Source organism: Euleptes europaea, chromosome 1 (genome assembly GCF_029931775.1).
Source record: "Euleptes europaea isolate rEulEur1 chromosome 1, rEulEur1.hap1, whole genome shotgun sequence".
NCBI lineage: Eukaryota > Metazoa > Chordata > Lepidosauria > Squamata > Sphaerodactylidae > Euleptes > Euleptes europaea.
Window position 1 is genome coordinate 65,821,597 of NC_079312.1, and position 20,158 is coordinate 65,841,754.

At 36.8% G+C, this 20,158-nt stretch overlaps 1 protein-coding gene across 3 annotated transcripts in view; it reads left to right on the plus strand.

Moving 5' to 3' along the window:
- IQSEC1 (IQ motif and Sec7 domain ArfGEF 1) overlaps positions 1–20,158 on the plus strand; it is a 414,894-nt gene that overhangs the window by 167,341 nt on the left and 227,395 nt on the right. Inside the window, exon 2 of one of the 3 annotated variants that reach the window (XM_056861569.1) lies at positions 14,361–14,447. The exons of the other annotated variants lie outside the window; for them this stretch is intronic. The gene's annotated coding sequence lies outside the window, so the exon portion shown is untranslated. The remainder of the gene's footprint in view (positions 1–14,360; positions 14,448–20,158) is intronic. 3 annotated transcript variants of the gene reach the window in all.

Here is a 20,158-nt window from a genome sequence, read left to right on the forward strand (position 1 = left end):
TATTTGTAACAATATGTAATTTTAATATTGTGTGCCGCAGTGTTTTTGTAACAAATAAGAGATTGTTCTTAATAGTAACACTGCAGGAATGTAGTACTTTAATAACAAGGTGTGTGTGCGTGTGTTTTTTAGTCAGAGAGAAGATAACACAGTTTACATAAATCTGGTAAAATTACTGAATCAATATATTTAAGGAGCCTACAATGGATCCACTTATTTATAAGGATTCAGCAGGCTTTGATTCTTGAATCTACAGTCATAAACTCCTAGTACTAATGAATCCCAATGAACACTTCATCCAAAACCAAAATAAAAATGGGATGACTGCATAGTGTGCTATTTCAAAGTAGTTTTCGTTTGGAAACAATTCAGAAGGCTTAGCATTCTGAATTCACGACTTCTGTATAAATAACCTATAAATATACATCTCACCTTGCTCTGATGTTAGTATACAGATCATCATGTAAATAGCGTACCATTGTAATATGCCAGCATGCATACTTTGACCCTCCAGTTTCCAAGAAGTGATGCTTATCTCACAAATAGACATTTTAAAAGAAGAGTTATGCAGTATGAGCTTTGCCATAATTTGCTTTAATTGCTGCCTGATTCATACCACTGAGCTGTACCAAAATACTTGGATTTAAACCAATACAAATTAAATGTTTAATATGCAATTGATTTCAGTGCTTGCTGTTCATGTATAAGCATTGCTTGGTTGAAAAGGAGGAGTCAGAACTTGGTTCTAATGATGCTACACTGATGTAATCCCAAGAAACTCATTTCAGGTGTCTTGTAGACTTCACTCTTCAACAGCAGTTAATTTCAATTAACTTTAATGGACCTGTTCTTGAAGATGCAGACTGTGGTTTGTAGACTTGGATAACTTATTCCTGGGTAATGGCCATAATGAAGTGGATGATTGCTGCCTTATGTGGAAGTAGAAAGAACCTCTTTATGCTAGGACTGGATAATTTTTGATATTTAGATCAAGTTTAACTTGTTGAGGTTCAGGGAAGCATGTAATCAATATGCACTCATATACATGATATCCCATTCAATATGCTAGTGTTAACTTGTCAGAATGAAAGATCCATCTGTACACTGGAAGATCCATCTGTATACTCAATTCCACTTGCATTTGTTTGTGGAAGTTTTTAATTTTGTTGGTGTCGGCAAGAATTGGATAGATTTTGTGTAGCAAGCATCCATGAAGGAATTATTGTACTGTGCTATAGCAGTCGTTTCTACAACTATTATGTGATCAAAAATGTCAACCTTAGATTGTACAACCTTAGACATTGTACAAGTGGAGGGATAGTGTAAAGCATCTGCCGCTGTTTAATTCTTGACCCAATATGTTTACAATTTGTCTTTTCCCTGTACAATGGTTTGTGTGTGGGTCTATGTTTGCGTTAATCACGTTTAGAGGTTGCTTCATTTGGGAGTGATGTTGGCCCTTCATTCTTAAAGCCAGATATCAGTGCACTCATTTCATCTCATATTTAATTTTTTAGCCTGATAGGAACATATTCAGTTTTCAAAGGTTATATGAGAAGAAAGTTGGCCGGTTAGGAAATGCCAAAGTATTTGTCACTGGTGGTATATGTAAGATTTACATTTTAAAAACATGCTTACCTGTTTCTTTAAAGTCATATATAACTTACAATAAATTAAGGTTAAACAGACTGGACCATAATGTTTAAAAGAAATATTTCTTTTTCCTGTGGAAAGTTTCCAAAGCCATTCTTAAAAGAGGGAAACAAATACATATTTGGGCTCTGGTAAATAAATAAAATATAATTTAATTAGCAAGGTGGGTTTTTTCATCCTAGACAAGAATAATTCATGGGCTGTATGATTTAACAGGGGAGATTTTACTACAGATACTATATTGCATGGAACACAGGTTATTATATGATCATACTGAATAATAAACTTTGCTTTGCAATAAATGTTTTCTTGTACTATTTAAATATTATCCTTTTTCTGTTGAGAACTAACAATTTAGCTGCTGCCATGTTGTTTCCATGCAATATTGCTACAAGAAAGTGTGCAGTATACTATATTTTCTGGAAATTTGTAGTATTTGCTATTGTCAATCTGGAGCAATTGTAGCAGAATTCTTACTTATTAGGACTGTAAACTGATTTTTAGAAACAATTCTCCACCAGTAATGCTACTATGATTCTTCCTCGGTTTTCTTAGGATTTTAGTTCTGTGGTTTGGCTTTTTCAACATTAGCTTCCAAACAGAACTGCTTCGTTCTGAAAATTGTTTGTAATCAACCCTTTAAGAACAAGTTCTGATCTCTGATGGAACTAAAATGCTTGACAGAATAGGTAAAATTGCCTGTTAAGAGTTTAAGTTTGCCCTACAAACATTGAATAGCTTATCTGTTTTCTGTCACTTGCCATATCACTCTGCTTCTCATGGATACTTTAAGTAACTAAAATGAATAGGCTATTTTTATGTAGTTTTGTAGTGCATTATCACCCAGTGTCCTTAGAGCTATGGGACTGCATCAGTACAGAAATATAATAGGGGTATGTTGATGTATTTTATTGGATTGCTTGCTTCTCTGGACAGCACAATAATCCATTCCCTTGAAATTTTAATTCTTTGCTGCAGGTATCAACAGAGCTATTTAAAACTTGTAGATAAAAATAAACTATACAAATATGACAGATAAACAAGATAAAGATGTGGCCTATAGTGATGTGTTTTATGGCTATTTGTAAAAAGGCAGAAAACCTCTCTTTCTTTCAATAATTGATAAGTTTCCTTTGTGTTGTAGAGTATGTGGTTTAAAAGGCAGATTCTCTTTGACCTGGAAGAAAGCAGCACAAAGACTGTATTTAAAATTGAGTATTTAGCCTGAGGTCCTTTTGAGATTTGTAATACAATTTAAATTGCATTAAGAAACACCACAAGCCTGTCTGTAAAAATACTCAATTTTGGAAAGGGGGGATTTTGCATACTATGTGAAAGTAGACTAGACTGAACTATTTTTTAACTTTTTATGACCATGCTAAGTCCCCAAGCTTAATAGGAACATTCTCAAGGAGGAAGAAAAAATATTTAATCAATTAATTGCATTTTATTCTCTTTGTGTCTTGTGACTATCTGGCTTTTAGTTTAGTCCATCATGCTACAAAAATGAGTCACAAAGTATCCTAAACTTGATTAATATTATTTAAGTGAAGACATTGTATCACAAAAGTTTTACACCTAATTACTTAGACTCAGTGGGGGGGGGTTCTGATTTAGTTGTTAAGGTAAAAAATGTGGATTAAGGAATGATACCTGGTTGGATTGAGCATATTTATACTATTTTATCACAAAATCTTGCCTGCTGGTCTTGCCTCCAACATCTATGCATTGATCAGATCTTCTGACATAATAAATGATCATGCAGCTTGTACATACGTTGGCTCGGTGCATAAGGTAAGATGAACATACAGCCGACAGATCCGCTGGGTGTGATACCATTTCTTCCTCCATTCTAGCGTGTGTTTTGAACTTATTAGGATGGAACAGTAACAGAATTTGTTGACTGACTTACAGTAGCTGTGCTAGCCCAGAAAACAATATAGAGTTGCTGGACTCAGGAACCTGTCTTTAGATGATCTGTAGAACTTGTTTATTCTCCCTCCTAGAGCCTAGTAATCCAAAATCAAGTTAATGCTGAGGTATGCTCTCCCAGCATAAAGGCTCCCTTCACAAGTTTTTCCCCACTCAGAAATAGCCTTGCCAGGCTGATCATGTTCATAAGCAATATCCTTCTTAGTACCATATTCTGGTGGCAGCATAAGGTAGCCTTCATCTGGTTGAAAGCACCTGGATGCAACTGGCTCAGTACTGTCAAAAACAGAATGCTGGACTTAGTGGGCCATGGTCTGATTAAGAAGGGTAATTAGATATAATTTTGTCTTTTATGTGGTCCAAAAAGCATTGTACTGCACATAAGGGCATATTATGATCCTGGATGAGGGGACAGATTGTCCTTCTATCATCATACTAGTCTGGGCATGGCAAGGCACCATGTATGCTGCATCCAACAGATGGATTGGAGCAGAGGAATGTGGCTACTCTGTCAATTCTAATGAACAGCGTTTTTATTATTCCCTGCGGGCACTTGTTGGGATCTGGATCATGCCAATTGTGCTAAATCATGGGTTTTCTAGTGCTAGAAAAGAAATTTACCAATAAGTATACAGATTTATTACGGACACTTTTGTGACGTTCATGTATGTTATCAAATGTCTGTCAGTTACAGTTGGAGGTGATTTGTTAAATCAGTAATCCTTTTCTGAAATCTACTAGTGATATTTTGATGGATTAGCAGCAAATTTCAATAGTAATCCTTGCTAATGTAATAATGTCAAATTTTAACTGTTTTGTCGGGTATGTGTGAAAGGGGAGATAAGTTTTGGTGTAATCACACTGTGGTTCATTAATAGGATTGTGGAAGCATCAGTGCAAACTCTTTACTGGTTCCTGGATAGTACCATCTATTTTTACGTGTGTGTGTGTGTGTGTGTGTGTGTATGAAGGCCAGGATGCAGGATCATGCATTCCATTTCTGTTTTTGTGCCTTAACCTTGATTCTGTCTTACCTGTATCAACCTTAACCCTGGTTAACAAGAAGCAGGGTTTCCTCTTAATCAGGGTTTTGAAACTGGATTAAATCCTGGTTACTTTTAACCATGGTTTACAACTGTGCTGAATTAAGCTTTACCATATTTATAGTAGGTGGGCATCATTTGTGCATCCCACTCTCAATGCGTTAATTATGATTAAGGAAAGAGAGCATGGTACAGTTGCATAGGTTTTGGAAGAGCCATGGCTTTGTAGCCATCTGGTATCCTATTGAAAAGAAAAAGGGAGAAGTCTGAAAGGGAGGTCAAAATTTTGTTAGTCAAATTTCTAGTAAGCAATATATGTGCTTTAGAATAATGACGTATGATTAGTTACTCATGGTCTACCACAGTGTTTTTAGTCCAATGTATATAAATAACTAGGGTCACTGTTTCAGCCTTTAAATATAGTACATGTAGTAAAAATGAAATGAAAAATAATATGCCTCAAATTCCTTTTCCTGTTTATTCTGAGGGAGAAACACATCTACCCCTCTAAATGGAGGGAAATCTACTAAGGGCACAACAAATTATTCAGAGGAAATTATTTTGTGCTTATTTGTGATTTTTGAATGTAAAACAAAGTATATAGCTGATGAATGAATTTAAATTATAATGTATGCCTTGCCATAATCTCTGCAAGAATATATCCTTTGTGAAAGAGACGGGCTTGCTGTCAATACAAAAGCAAACTGCTCTTGTTAAATGTACAAAAAGTACATTCTTAAAGCAAATGAAACATGGGCTTGAGTAATATAGATACTGAATAGAGGGGATCTTCTGGACATTACTATGTTCTCTCTCTTTTAGATATATATAGCCAATGCATTTTCTAAAATTACAGTGTACAGTGAGAGAGTTCAGTCATTCCTCAGTAGTATTAGTAGTATTATACATTGGCCTAGAAACTAAATGAGTGTGAGTATTACACAGTTGTGTGAAGCATCCAGTTAAGGCAATCAACTACATGAGGAAATCAAAATATTTGGATTTGTTGGGAGTTTTGGCCATTTTAATATTAGCAAGCTGGACCTTTCAAATCTGACATACAAGTGTAAGAGAAACACAAAGACTAAATATGAACTAGATTTTGACCTGAAATGTTTATTTACAACTGGAATTACAGGGTTGACTAAAAATGACATTCAGGTTCAACTCAAATCTATTGATTGCTTACTAAATGGGTGCAGCTATTAAGAGCTGGAAATGAAAATTCTCATTCTGCCTTTCTTCTGATCAAGGATTCTCAACTTTATAATTAATGTTAGTAATATGAAGAATTGTTTGGAGTTATAATTCAGTATGGTTTTAGAATTTATTAATTGGTGTAATCATTGTAGAATGCCACATGGATAAAATAAAATGTTGTTATATTTAGGAATTTCAAAACATTATCTGGAAAGAAATAATACCAGAGACAATCACCCACATGAGCAAAAATGTATGTTTCGAATGGGTTTGCATTCAGTTTGCAATCTGTATTTTTACAATAGTAATGTGGTTTGCAGATGATAGATCTTGTCTTGGTTAATCCAAAATGCTTTAATGTTTCATTATGTATCTTATATTGGGAAAGTCTGATGTAGTTTCATTAGCAAGTAATAATATGCATTTAAGTAATCCAGCATGTATATTGTGAAAATGTTGGCAGATAAAATATAATTAAACCAAGTTAATATTGTTTTAAAGGACTGTTACAATTAAGAGGCTTTTAAAAAAAGCTATACACAAATATTTCAGTACAATTACAGAAGAACAATTCAGCTTAAGCTATGTAGCATGTTTCAAAAAGTGTGCAGATAATGACATCCTCTCAATCTCTATGTATCATTCTGCATTTTCCCTCTATCATACAGCCATTTTCTCCGCTTCTCATAATAATTCATTTTAGAGCCCTTGTTAACCAAGGCTTGCATGGTTTTCGTTACAAGTTTTATACTCTTCAAAATGTTGTGGATGCAAATGTGGACACTGCTGTGCTTAAATGGGTAGGGCTAGGGGTACAGTCTGGCAGCCTTGCACTGTGGCCTGGTGGACCGCATTGACGTCAATTTAAGCCATATGCAAGCAGAAATTGGGAACTAAAGGGAATTCAGGCATATAGCTGCAGATGACAAGATCAGGTGAGGCAAACCACAGGCTAGAGCATATTAAATACATATACCGTAATACAAATGTTATAAGAGCCAGTGTGGTGTAGTGGTTGAATCCCTATTCTGCCAATGGAAGCTTGCTTGGTGACCTTGGCTAGGTCATATATACACTCAGCCTAACATATCTCATAGGGTTGCTGTGAGGATAAAACAGAAGAAAATGATGTAAACCACTTTGCGTCCTCCCTGGGGAGAAAGGTGGGATATAAATAAAGCAAGTAAGTATATAGGAGCCCTGTGGTGCAGAGTGGTAAGCTGCAGTACTGCAGTCCAAGCTCTGCACACGACCTGAGTTCGATCCCAACCAAAGTTGGTTTCAGGTAGCCGGCTCAAGGTTGACCCAGCCTTCCATCCTTCCGAGGTCAGTAAAATGAGTACCCAGCTTGCTGGGGGTAAAGAAAAGATGACTGGGGAAGGCACTGGCAAACCACCCCGCAAACAAAGTCTGCCTAGAAAACGTCAGGATGTGATGTCACCCCATGGGTCAAGAATGACCCGGTGCTTGCACAGGGGACCTATACCTTTACCTTTTTAAGTAAGTATATGCACTATATTATTTTTATGCAGTTTAGAAGATATCGGTCCCATTAAGAAGCGATGCAGTTGAACCAACATTTCTTAAGCATCTTAAGAAGCATCACTTAAGCAAATCCTCAAGAAGAAAGAAGTGTTGTAGTAACAGTGAGCATATTCATAGTGGCTTCAACCCCCTTCAACTCAACCCCCTTCCTCACACATGTAGGATTAAAGAAATAGGGGGCTTTTCTGCACACTCAACTTAATCCTGATGTTCTTGGCAGTCAATCCACAAGCATTGGAATTGGTTTGAGCATGTTTCTTCTGCACATCTGCCCCCTTCTGCATTTTCACAATTGTGCAGTCAATTTAATGCTTCCAAAACGTGTCTTGAATAATGAGGATCAGTTGCATCAAAGCAACCCCACCCTTTATTTTTTTTATGTATGCTTATATCAATATATCATTATCATGGGTGATTTTTTAAATGGCACTAAAATATCAACGTAGTGTTGTAATGACAGTTTAAGCAGGTTATCTGAATTCTCAGCTTTAATTTTATTTCATTGTTTAAAAGTGTCTAGCCTCTTCCCTCGTGGATATATGCCTTTTCCTTATATCTCCCCAAAGGAAGAAGATAGAGACTTGCTTTTAAAAAAATGAAAGCTGGGAATTCATAGAATTACATTGCACAACCACAAAATATCAATATATCAAAGTGCTGTCAAGTTGCAGCTGATGTATGGTGACCCCAGCAAGGGGTTTTCAAGGCAAGTGATTAAGCAGAGATAGTTTGCCATTGCCTTCCTCTACTGAGTATTCCTTGATGGTCTCCCTTCCAAGCACCAACACTGCTTAGTTTCCAATATCAGCCAAGATTGGACTATACCATGCTGCCTTCCAATCTTTGAAAAAGTGGATTGGAGGTATGTGGAGTGGGCAGGACAAAGAAAACCAACAACATTTTGCATGAGGAAAAAGCCGACTCTAAAAGAAAAAAAGATACGGGTAAAAGTGGTCTCAAAAGAACTAGGGGTGAAAAATGAAGTGAAAACTGAAGGTACAAGAATGCATACAGAAATCAAGGCATAAACTAATGAAGCAGTTTAGGCCCAAAACTGAAAGGAGGAAAAAACATGCAGAAAAAGCCCAGAGTTTACAGGTGATCTACCTCCCAAATAGAGCCCAAAGCATAATAACAAAACGATTTACTATCTTTGTTTACATTTCAGGTAAATTGTTACGTCTTTGGTCCATGTCAGACTAGCCATTTAGTCTGATATTGCCACAAAGTATTAATTAATTTTTATGAACAATTTGGATTTTGTCATGGTCATTCCTGTATTTTCTGTGAGGGTGTTTTGTGAGATTATTTTCTTCAAATACAATTGCTGCAGAAGGCAATCTTGTGGCAAGGTAAAGGGCTTTTGATTTTTAAGGGCTGCTGTCCCTTTATGTCATTCAGCCCATTTCTGAAAGAGGGGTAATTAGGCAGTGGCTGGAAGCAGCACAGCCGTAACACCTCCACAGAAGGTTCCTGGCCACAAAAGGGATTTTTTTTAAAAAAAGACAAAAATACCCCATAGGGTTTAGTGAGGCTATGTCACTGATTTTGGAACACTGCAGCATGAGGGGGCGTTCCCGGGGTGAAAGGGGTCTGGAAGCTGACTAACGTCAGCTCCACCCCAGGAACGCCCCCCCCCCAATGCCAGCAAGGGCTTTCCCTTCTGGAATTTCCCTGCTGCCGTGGCAGCGGCAGAGGCCAGTGCAGCTCCGTGGCTCCCCGTTGCTGGCAAGTTTGCCCCCATGCCGGCGTCTGTGCCACTTTGCCCCCCTTCAGGATTGCACGGTCACTCTCCTCCTTCCAAATGAATTAATTAAATAAATTGCTCCCTGGGCTCTGCTGCTGAGCTGCCCACTTCCCTCTCAGTACTGATGAATAAATGGTTAATTACTGCAGCTGCGTGTGGAGAAGAGACAATAAAGAAAAGTCCCCCCCCTTATTTTGTGACAATAAAGTTTAAAATATTATGGATGATGATTTGGGCTTATTCCAAAGGAATTAAAAAATCTTTAAGCTGCCCCTTCAAGAACTAATAGCATGAACATTTAAAAATGGGAAGGGTGTATGTTTTGTTAATAAAATAGTAAGATCTATAGGATTTAAATAGAGGAGAATGAAGCTGTAAGAAGAAACTGGAGAATGGAGCTGGAGAAAGACTTTGAAACTTAATTCTCTGGAGGAATTCTGGGAGGAACTAGACCAGGACATTTTGAATTAAGAAGTTCAGCTCTCAGCCATAAGCTGGAGCTCTTTTCATGCCCGGGTGGAGGAGGGAGCGGGAACAGAAGGAGTCTGGGGCAGTTGTGCCCAGCCAGGCAGCTCAAACTACTTTCTGCAGCTCTTCTCCTTTGATCAGTTGTACAGCTTGCAGGGGGTGAATGCAGCCCCATTCAGTGGGTTCTAATTTGGTCTGCATTGTATGTTTAAAAGGTAGGGGCTGCAGGCAGGCTGGAAATTCAGAGTCCTTGGCCGGCAAAACCCACCCTCTCAACTGTATCCATATTCCCTAGCCTAGCCTATGGTGTGCCAATACCTGAGGAACCTGTTATCAATAAAAGTTATGGCCTGATTTTCCCCAGTCCAGTATGTGTGCCATCCTTCTTTCTCTCCCTTTCAGGCTGGTCCCTGCTCCAGGGATAAGACCAGTTTCTGTGAGGCGGGGATAGCATAAGCTCATGACTTTATATTGTTAAAAGTGCTTGAATGAAAATATGTTAATAAGGGATCTTTTTAAAAAAATGAGTGCAGGAAATATCAAAAAGTAGAAGTAGTAATGTTGAGCTTTAATTTTATTACAAAGGAGGGTGTGATTGCATGTTTTACTTAAGTGTATACAGGAAGGGATAAGGTATCAGGCATAATTTATTTCATCAATTTGCCTTGCTGCTGGGATGAAAGGTTGCAGTGGCTAGCAAGGAGTATATGAGCATTTTGGGGAGAGGAGAGAAAAGAACAAATATTAATTCAGTATAAATTTCAACACGGTGAGTGGTTGGAAGCAGTTCATTCCTATTGTATCTTGCTTGTGGGTAGACATAATGGAGAAGTATAAAAAAGTGCAGTGTTGAATCATGGACATAATTCTAATTCCACATTATTATCAAACAATAATGCCTCAGCAATGCAAAATGATGTTCAGCTAGATAGTCCTTTCAAATACAGTATATACTCAAAAATGTCTTTTTGGTTTTCAAGTATAATAGAATCTCCTTATCCATAGACCAAATGACTACATAATTTTGTCTATACTAGACAAAACTAGGTATTGTAAACTGGCTAACAGAATTTTAAATATATATATATATATATATATATATATATATATATATATATATATATATATATATATATATATATATATATATATATGGATTTAGCTGCAGAAGGAAAAAACAAGGACTTATTTGTATGAAGTAATTGTATGAGAATTATTTCCATTTGTAATATAGAAGATAATAATGATGATATAATGTCCTAGTCAACGTTGTTTTAACAATGAAAGTTTTTTGTTCATTTTCCCTTTACACGATATGTTAATAGCTTTTGAAACAAGATCCCAGTTTCCAAAAACCCTTCTGGCTTTTCAGGATGGACTAGGGCCACTTCCACTCTAAACGCTTGCTCTGTATTTTCCCAGCTGAAGCACTTTCAAAAGTTGCTTCCAGACTGGTAGCTTTCCTCTTCTTTCTTCCCATTGTTTCTAAGTTGTTGACCTGGGCTTTCGTTTGTCCGTTGGATCTGGATTGCATTTCTGCTACGCCAGCGCTTTCGTTGCGTCAGAGGAGACAGTGTGCTACCCACCTCCTTTTTGTGTGCACATGCTATATCAGTGCAGTAGAATAAAGTGAGGTTGTGTTACTAGGGCAACAAAGTTTCATCTTTTCTAGACCTGAGATTGCATTTTTAAACATTCCATCCCCCCTTAAAAAACAAGCAAACATATTCATGCTTACTGGCATCCCTGGTAAAACAGGGGAGAGCTGGAGGACTCTCTCTTTCACATATACCCTCTGCCCTGTCTTATCTTCCAAGCACCTCTTCCCCTGGCATGGGAAAACTCTCTTCCCAGCCCCTTTGTTTGAAATTCAGTGTTCCAGTAGCCAGGATCCTGTCTTATTCCCCCCTTTCCAGCTACTCTAGGGGTCCCTGGTCCTCCAGAGAACCAGGACCTGTGTTTGTGTGTGAGTAAAAGAGAGAGGAAATCATAGAATTGAGTCCTTCTCTCTTCTGCTTTGTAACTAATTCCCCTTTGTCTGATCAGTGGAAGGTGACTGGAGGTTTTTTAAATTGTGGGTGCTACCATGGGAAACATGAATTTCCTCACAAATTTTTGAAATAAATTAAAATTTGTTATTTGTCTCCCAGATCCAGGGTGCCATTTCCTCTTGAGAGGGGTACTAGACAAGATTGCTCTCTTCCTCCTCTTATTTTCTGGCTTGTGACCACAATGGCATCAAATTTAATTTATATGTATGTGGGAAAGTGCCTGTGAAATCTCACACAATTACCTTTGACTTTAAAAGAGGGAACTTCTCTAAAATGAGAAACCTGGTAAAGAGGAAGTTGAAAAGAACAGTTAGGAGGGTGAAAATGTTTGGGGGTTACTCAAGTCCACATTACAAGAGGCTCAGCAAGATTGTATACTGCAGGTCAGGAAAGGTCACCACCATGGCTAATGGGTAAGGTGAAGGAAGCAATCAGAGGAAAAAAGGCTTCCTTCAGAAACTGGAAGGATTGCCCAAATGAGGCAAACAAAAGCAAACTCAAACTTGCACAAAGGAAATGCTAGCAAATTTTGAGGAACGTATCGCTAACCACACCAAGACCAACAATAAGAAATTATGTAAGTACATTAGGAGTAGGAAACCAGCTAGGGAAGCGGTTGGACCACTGGATGACAATGGGAGTAAAGGAACACTAAGGGAGGATAAAGTGATTGCTGAGAAACTAAATAAATTCTTCTCATCTGTCTTCACTGTTGAAGATATAGGGCAGATTCCTTCTTCTAAACAGAGGTTTTGGGAAGGGGAGAATGAGAAACGGGTAAATAGTGGATAACAAGGCAGGAAGTCCTAGAACATCTAGACAAACTGCAAACCAGATGATATTCATCCTAGAGTTCTTCAAGAACTCAAATGGGAAATTGCTGAACTCCTAACAATGATATGTAACATGTCCCTTCGATCAGCCTCTGTACCAGAGGACTGAAGAATGGCCACTGTAACACCCATTTATAAAAAAAGGTTCCAGGGGGGACCCAGGAAATTACAGACCAGTTAGCTTAACGTCTGTTCCAGGTAAATTAATGGAAAGCCTTAGGTTTTGTTTGTGCAACAGCAAAGAACACGACTCTTTATCACAGGTCTTCAATCATCTACCACTTTTAATTTTTTTTAAAAAAATTATCTTTTTAAGTCTGAACATATTGAATGGAGATTATTATTAAGAAGATATTGAAATGTATTTATCCTGGATGTCACAGACAATATATTAATTTATAATCTCAATAGTAATGATCAGTGCTGTAGATTTTGAAACTTCATAATATGTTTTAAATATCTTTTACAGAAACTCACCACACCATAACAGTCTCAAAGTCATTTTTTTAAAGTGATTAATAACATAATGTAAAACCTACATGTAGTTCATTATACATTCTAATCCACAGTCTGTAGTATTTGAGGCTGCAATTTTTCATTCCCTATAATAAAATCTATACCATCCTTGATAAAATATCCTTAGAGACCTCATGACTATTTCAATTTCAGCTGATTGGCTGCCTGCCTATTACTGAACACCTGTTTCTTTCTCCATTGACCATGAAGCGGCTTTAAGTGTGGCAATCTATTTTCAATTTAATAGAGGTAGAATATTCTCCCTACTCTTTCTGGAGACTGTGTGACATTTTTCTGCTTAATTCTCCGTTTTGATCTTTTAAGAGGCTGACCTCATAGGACCCTCTCTTTCATCACCTGGAGCTAAAAATACATCATTCTTTTGAAGCTCGTAGGGAAATGTTGGAAGCAAAAGAAATAAAGAGGACAAAATAGAATATATATATTCTCTCTATATATATATTCATTCATGAATACTTCCATGTTTTATTTTACAAAACAGATCACAACTAGTGACTGCCACTTTTATCAGATCATTGGCTTGGATTTTAATTATTGCTATCAAAGTCAGGAAATTTGATTTTTTGATATCGTCACACAGTATTTTCAGTACTAAACCATGTTTACTGTTTCCCCAGAGAAATGTCAAATACAAAGCACAATGTGCATTTTACATTTTCTTTTTTTCTGTTGCTTTGTGTTACTTTGCTGATGCATTGTGATTATTTTTATTTTGGTCTCCCCATTTACTTGTAAAGGTGTATTCAGAAATAACATCCAAGAATCAAGATGTTTATTGAATATACATCCAAGATGGTTTATTGAACATACATCCATATTTTAATCTGTAGCTTTTCTTCCTCAAGGGAATTAATTTATAATCAAAGAAGTAATGATTAAAGTGTAGGTTATTAAGCATATATGTTCATGCATTCTACTATTTTTGTTCCTGAAAACACGGTGCATTTTGGAGTAGCTAAAACGCAAACATACACAGCTAGACTGGTGCAGAGTAATCAACATTTTCAAACGTTTCACATTTCTACACCTTTAAATTTTATCTTTGCTACTATAGTTCCCTGTAACATAGCAAAGAAATCAATTTTAAAAATGGCTTGTTTTTAGGATTTTTTTCCCTGACAAAATTTTTACTCATCATTGCAATTACTCATCAAACTCATTTCTGATGTATGCATAAACTATGCGAGGACTTACTCCCCTTTGTTTTCTGTGAATTGGAACTGGCAGTTTGAAAAAAAAATAGAAACAAACTTCCTGACATTTTAGATATAACTATTAGCATCTACCTTTCCATTAGAAAGCCCCTTACTAGACACTTGGTGTGTTGACTTTGTTTTTCCTTGTGTCGTAGGTCTATAAATACTCTGCACCAGTTTTGCTGTCCAGCTCCATTGTACCATACCCAGCTAGCTGTCCCTGCCACACAGTCAGAGTACAGGTAAGAGTAGATATGGTCCAGACACTTATTCCTTTCATGGAAAAGTCTGATTTTTTTGTAGCTCTCCATGAAAAAAAAATGCTACAAAAAATACAGAATGAAGTTTTAAACTCTGTGTAATTAAATTTAAACATAGTACTAGCTCTTTGCAGGATTTCCACAGAGAGGCAGAATAGTACCTCTGGGCTCCCCAGCATTCATATTCATGATGTAAACAGTTGTACTCAGTGGGATGCTTGCATGGTGCATGTTCTCTCATGTGCTTAGGCAACATATATGATATTGAGGTCTGTACAACTTGTTTACAAGCACATCTTGAATACAAGCACATCTGTGTGACTTGTTATAGCAATATAATTATTAATACTGGTGCAGAGAACAAAAGGGGAGTGTAAATGAAAGTGAATAATCGGCTAGAATCACACTGGGTCCTTAACTGCTGTTGTTTTCAAATCAGTTCAGGGGGCTCCTGTAACAGCAGGAAGGTTGTTTTTTTCCCCCAACTATATGATGCAAGTGCTTGTTTTTCACTGCTCAAGCCACATGCATCCTCCATTTGATGATTTCTGATAAAGGGCAGGAACTACAGCCAGGCACCCTGAGACAGGGTACTAAGTTGGTTAGAAAAAAAATTATTTTAGAAACTAGCATACATTCAATGTCCTGCGAAAGAACTATTTTCAACAGTAGACTAACAGTGCAATCCTAAGGAGAGTTACTCAATTCTAAGCCCATTCATTTTCTTTCTTTCTTTTTACATCTAGTGCACAAATGCCAGCTCTTACAGCAAAATCCTATGTAAGGTTCCTCCAGTCTAAGCCCATTGAAATAAATGGGCTTAAACTGGAGTAACTCGCCTTAGGATCACACTGTTAGGGTCACTTAAGGCAGTCTCCTCAGTTGGTGGATTTTGAAAGTCAGCAATCTTCTGTCCCACCTGCCAGTGGCCATCCACCCCCATATCCATTCTGGAGGCAAAGGAGATACCTTTGTTTATTTCTCCCAGACTTTTAAAAAAAACCGTGCCAGATGTGCAACTACTTTCTGATTTCTGAAGAGATTTCTTCTTATTGCAGAAGTTTGGTCGCTATTTTTTGTTGCCTGTTGCCAGAGTAGTTAAAAGGATGGCCAATTGCTCATAGAAGGAAGACATCTTCTGGGAGTTTGGTAAACCCTATTGTGCATGGATTGCTACACTGTTTTTAAAAAAGGTTGGATGAGTGAAGAAGATTCTCTCCTCTGGCTCCTGGGTGAGGGGGCATTGTTGGGGCAGAGGGTGGGGTTACTGCTGACACTGCCTTAGGCAAGAAAATATCTTGGGCTGTCATTACTTGGCTAATTGCAAGACAAGAGAAATAGTCAAAGGGAAAAGAATTCCTGGTACTATAGTGTCCTTCTCCCAAGCTCCTTATTATCAAAAAATCCAGATGAAGGTAAGATATATCAATAGTTCACCACAGACTGCCAGCCAACATATTTCTGATATGGAAATTATGTGTACACTTGATATCTAATTAGTTCTTTCTTAATTGATTTTACTGATGATTTAGATAGTGATCATTTGCCAGCTCATGAATAACATTTGTGCAAATATAATTAGTATGATGCTGAAAAATCTTCTTGCTCGCATGGTACTAGTAAAGTGTATAAAATCAGCAGTGAATCCTAAATCTGTAAATGCAAATGCATAGTGTGTTGCTTTAATTATATGTATGTTGCCTCCATGATTATGTTGCATATTTGTCTTCCATATTTTCAGCATTTTCCTCTTCTGTTTGTCATTGTTTGACTTTCTTCAGCACAGTGAATTTGTTAACCACTTGTATGTTCCCACAATAGAGTTAATTCAGCATGGCCAAGCTATTCATTTTTTGTGAATCATGGTCTTTGCTGTAGAGCAGGCCTACAAGCCAAATACAGTTGTCCTGCCATATAGGACAGTCCACTAAAGACGTAGTAAACTTACTGATTTTGCTGCTTTTCTGCACTGCAAAAAGAAGCACCCAGCTGACCATAATTTACCACTAGATTTCTGCACTTGGCTTAGTGGATCAGACTTTTCAGTATTACTACACAGGTGATTCTGCAGTAGATAGACAGCCAATCATTTGACTGACCACAAAGATTCTTTATTGCTCTTTGTTTAACTAGGGTAGCCAAGTTATAAGAAGAGCCCTTCTGGATCAGACCAGTAGTCCATCTAGTCAAGCATCCTCATAGAGTAACTAACTATCACTTTCCTTGATTGCAAGAACTGTCCATGTATTCCTACTCCGTGCTTCCTGTCATTTAACCAATTTTTAATCTGTAAAATAACCTGTCCTCTTATCCCATGACTGTTAAGCTTACTTAGGACTCTTTGATAAGGTACCTTGTCAAAAGCCTTTTGGATAAGGTACCTTGTCTAAAGCCTTTTGGAAAGTCCAAGTATATAATGTCTACCGAGTCACCATTACCTACATGCTTGTTCACTTTCTCAGATAACTCCAAACGTTTGGTGAGGCAGAAGCCTTTGCAGAAGCCATGCTGATTTTCCTCAGCAGGCTTTGTTCCTCCATGTGCCTAATAATTCTATCTTTGATTACACTTTTTACTAATTTGCCTTTTTGGCTGACTGGTTTGTAATTCCTTAGTTCTGGAACTCTTTGTAAAAATTGGCACATCATTTGCAACTCTCCATTCTTCTGATATACAACCTGCATAAGAAGTTATCTATGTATGATTGGGGGATTGCATCCATATTGGAGGACAAAATTAGTTGTTTACAGTCATTTTGGTCCAAAAGTAAAAACTAAGAACACTATTGGTGTAATGGCCAGTGAACAGTGCACGGTCTGCTTTGACAATACGGATCATAGGTGTTTCATTTACTCAGCTAGAGGGTATGTATCACAGGGTGCATTATTACTTCTGTGTTTATTTTTTTTGGCTTGGGATGGACTTCTAGACTGATATTTGACGGAGAAAATGCTTATGGCAGCAATCATCTGTATGGTTGTTGCCCAAAATCTAGTCCACATTTAGAAACACACAAGCTCTATTTTCAAGGGACTTAAAGCAGTTCTAAGTATTAGATTTCAGCAGTTGGTCATAACTTTTCTCATATTAAACCTTTTATATCTTCTGCTAGCACCACCCCACCCCCATTTATTTATTTAAACTCCCTTGGTTTTTTGTTATAAGACTTTGGAAATTTAGCACTAGATCATTTAATGGGGGGATTGCCCATGCAATCTTAGTATTTATTTAAAAAAAGTTCTTGTGCCACTTTCCAAAACTTGCTCTTTTTTTTCATTCAGGGGATATAAAGTGAAACATGAATAATTTACCCAAGTACTTTTCTATATTGTAATAAGGAAGCATAAATAGAAATGTATTTTAATTTTTACTCATATAATTCCAACATACAAATGGAAACCACATTCACATCTTATAAAACCCTTTTCTATAGTCTTTGCTTTCTTCTACATAATTTCATCTTCAGTATGTATTAATTTATTTTTGTCATGCTCATGAAATTATATAACATCTCCCATTATAATCATACTAACCATTTCTCTTTGTTTACATTACTGACACTTCTGAATTATCATGTCCAGTTCTGTCCACACATGTTATCTGCAGACTATAGTCTAAACATTTGAAACTGGAGACGTTTTCTCTTCTTTTTCCCCCCAGTGATGCCTGTGAAAGCAAAAAGATATTGCAAAGGATGTTATAGTACCAAAGAAATCCCATCATTTTCTTGCAGTACCTACCTGCATAATGTATGTTCAGCACCTCTGTGAGGTAAACTCATTATTCTGAGCATATTGTTCTGACTTTGAAATTAGTGACTTTTTGGGTTTTAATAAAACATGATTTGTAAAATTCTGATCAATTTCTGTTTCCAAAGCCAAGAAGGAAGGATTGATAAAAGTTAACCATACTGCTTATGCTGGTGGCAAGCAATGTTGTTGTCTGTCATTATTTTGTAAATAGAAAGAGCTGAGAACACACTCGGGGATTTCTGTGAACAGGAACTGTATGGTAGAAATATGTGGCTCTGAAACATGAGACCACATTTAGTGCTGTAGGAGAAAAGTGTCTATTTCATCACTGTGACTTTTTAAAATTGCTAGGAAAGAGTTTTAGACATGTTTCCTTTGGCATATAAGAACCAGATACGATGGGCAATAATTTAACCTTGTGTAACATATCTTTAACAAAATCTTTTATAAAAGCTGAACAGGCATGATTAATTGCTTTTACCACCCACCCTTTCCTCCATATTTTTTTTCTCACCGTGGCTGTTTTGCAGCATTCCCATATAGAGTCAGCTTTTCCAAAGCTTCTATGATATGTTTACAGGATGAAAGAAGCATTGGTAAAAAACAACAACAGAACTTATGTAGGATTCCTGGATATGAATACTTGGTAACGGAATTTAAAGGCACACAGCTTGGTTGTTTATCCTTGGTTAAAAGAAGAGACAACCAAAGCTAATTCTCTCCATACACATGAAGGCTTCCAAAATGTTATCACTGGAAGAATTATTTTCTTGTTTCTATTTACATAAAACACCAACTCAAATTTTAGAAATATCTTTCTTGGCTAAAATTTGCACTGAATACATGAGCTGGCCTACACAAAAAGACAGTACTACTAGTACTGTTGGTTTACACGTATAACTCACCGTCTTCAGAGGAACATGACCAGTGGGATTTGTGTTTCTCATTTAACACTACATGGCAAACCACTTTTGAAAAACAGAACAGTTTCAAAAGCAGATTGTGATGTAGCAGGTATGGGGGTTGATTCCTTGTTCAAAGAAGGAAAACTGTAAAATGTCCCACAGACAGTACATACCAAATATTATGCACTTCTAAATTAACCCATACATTGCAATATAATATAAAACAAAATAGTCAAGTTATATCGTGAATTAGTGACTCCATACTACCATATGATTATTGTCATGCCATGTAGTATCCTTTATTCAAATAGCCATGTTGTACAGTAAAATTTGTTCATGCTATTACACTGATAATTTCACTTTCTTATTATATGACGCACAGGGGAAAAACATGAGGAGTAGCATTTTCTTTGAGTAATCATATTTTCATCCTTTATCACATTCCTTTCCATCCTTATTCTTATTTAATGAAAAGAAATAGCCACTGGTGGTGGTACTACTGATAAAGAAGTGACTTCATGCAAGCTTCGTGCTAAGCATTTCCTTTCCTTCCACCCTAGAATACAATGTAGCTTTACAGATGTAGGTATTCTATATTGCTTTTGTTACTAAAGTGTTTGACTTCTGGTTTGTAGCATTATTCATGATGCTGGCAACTCAGGAGACTCTTGTAAGCAGAGTTATTTCATGTAGTTTTTAAAGAGAGTACAGCCATATCTGTAAGAAATCATTCTTTATGAAACCTGCTACTATAGATGTACTTAAAAACAATTAAATAAAAGTCTTCTGAAGTGAAGGCAAAATAAGTAAAGCATGTTTCCAAGACAGATAAAAGTACTCACACTGCAAAACATATTAGAATAAGGATGAGATTGTTTTCAAATTCTATTAAGTTTCCAAGTTCCCTGAAAATTTGGAATCCTGAATCAACTAACATGTTGCTTACAAATGGGCTGTATTGTTTTTAAATGCTGTATTCTCGTAACAATGTCCCTTTATTATTCTGTTCCTCTATCTCTCTTTTTTCCGCTCCTTG